Here is a 1996-nt window from a genome sequence, read left to right as displayed (position 1 = left end):
TTAATTATGAAATATTTCAAAATACAGAAAAGTATATACAGAAAAGTGAAGTATAACAGGAATTTATGTACTTAACACCTAGATTTTAGAAAGGTATAGAAACATCATTTAGAAAGTGTTTAGCATGTTTATTGAAAAAAAGTTAATAGAAAACACTTAATTAAAACATTTTATTTTCCAGATTCTCATGTAAATTCAATTGTAATTTTTAGGATTTGTGAATATTATTGTTATTATTAATTTTAGGGACCGGGTTTTGGTCTGTTGCCCAGGCTGGAGTGCAGTGGAAGCCTCACATCTCCATAGCATTTACTCTCTCCATTCCTAGAGGTAACCACTAACTAAATTTAGCATCTATTCTTATTTTCTATGTTTTTTAATTTTTGATATTACTTTTAATACATAGGTTTATGTGCACAAAATATATATTATTGCTTCCTGTGTTTCCAAAATAGACATGAATTGAATCATATAGAACTTGCATTCTTTAAAACCTGTTCTTATTCACTCAATATTTTCAGTATTTGTCTTTGTCAACCCGTGCAAGTCTTTTTGTCTTTCTACAGATGCATGGGTTTCTCTTCTATTAAAAAGCCATGCTTTGTCTATCTCCTCATCTATTAGGCTCTTGAGAGCTCTTTTTTGTCCTTTCCTGCACTTTTCTACCTGGTAGGGAGGTTGACTTTTTCGGAATGTATCACTTGGCTTCCTCTGCTCTTTTCCTTTTAGTTGGATTCAGGAAATGAGAGGCACTAGCTGGAGAGCAAAGTGTAGAAACAGATAGAAATCATAGTATTTATTTGCTGTTTATTTCTTTCAGGCCAGGTATCTGCTCAGGCCATCTCCTTCCATAGCTACAGCTCTCACTGGGTTGTGGAAACTGCACAACACTTTTTCCTTACCCTTCAGGCTAGTCAAGGTGGTTCTATTGCTGTCAGTCTCACGTGTTTCTTCACCCCTTGTTGGATCCCTAATCATGTTCTTGCCTCTGTCAATAGACTTTTCATGAATTCTTATCAATAATCCCTTTGAGTGTGTCATCTGTTTTTCTGCCAGGACCCTGACTATTGAAACTGGTTACAAATAAGTATTCTAGCAATGACTACAAGTAGGACAGAAAGACATCTCAGGTGCCAGAGCAAATCTTTATTATTGTTTAGGTGTGTGTATATTGTATAATGGGTGCTTTGATTTATATACACCTATTTGCTTTTGTACATCAGCTGTCTATATCATGTCCCTTAATAATATGTAAGCAAAACCTATTTGAGAAAAAATAAACTGCCATGGGACATGAAAAGTAGAAGTGACTAAATTATGTGGCATACCACATTCTTGAAAGGCTGAGCATTATTTAAAAATCAATTTCTAGTTTAATTTGTAATGAAATGCCTATAAAAATCCCATTAGGTTTTAGAGTAATTTTGAAATGTGGTAGTGATTTTAAAGTACTCCTGAAGAATAAACAAGTAAAAATAGCTAATAAAATTTTGAAGTCCATTTGAAGAGAAAGCAAATACGTGTAGTTAATGAAATTTTGTAAATGGATTTAAAATGTAGGGGTATTTGATACATTAGATATTTAACAAAACAATGTGATATTAGCATAAGGATTTAGAGACAAATGGGACAGTAAAGTAACATGAAGGTATTCTTGTGTGCATATGTTTGACTTTATTAAAAAATTCATTGCAAGGAACTGGGTAAAAGAGGGAGTCATCCAATGTTTAGGGACAAATGAATAATAATTAGAAAAAATAACATTAAATTCCATACATATTGAAATTTTAAATGTAAAAAAATACCTTTAACATTTAGAAGAAAATCTAAGTATACATTTCTGATATAGAGATGGAAAATGACTTTTGAACTTAAAGCAATGGAAATCATAACAAAAGTTTCAAAGAACACTTATACACTGTTGGTGGGGGTGCAAATTAGTTCAACCATTGTGGAAGACAGTGTGTCAATTCCTCAAAGATTTAAAGTCAGAAAT

The sequence above is a fragment of the Pongo pygmaeus genome, chromosome 9 (assembly GCF_028885625.2).
Source record: "Pongo pygmaeus isolate AG05252 chromosome 9, NHGRI_mPonPyg2-v2.0_pri, whole genome shotgun sequence".
In the NCBI taxonomy this organism is placed as follows: Eukaryota; Metazoa; Chordata; class Mammalia; order Primates; family Hominidae; genus Pongo; species Pongo pygmaeus.
The sequence above is the reverse complement of the archived record's forward strand: the minus strand, read 5'-3'. Positions refer to the sequence as shown.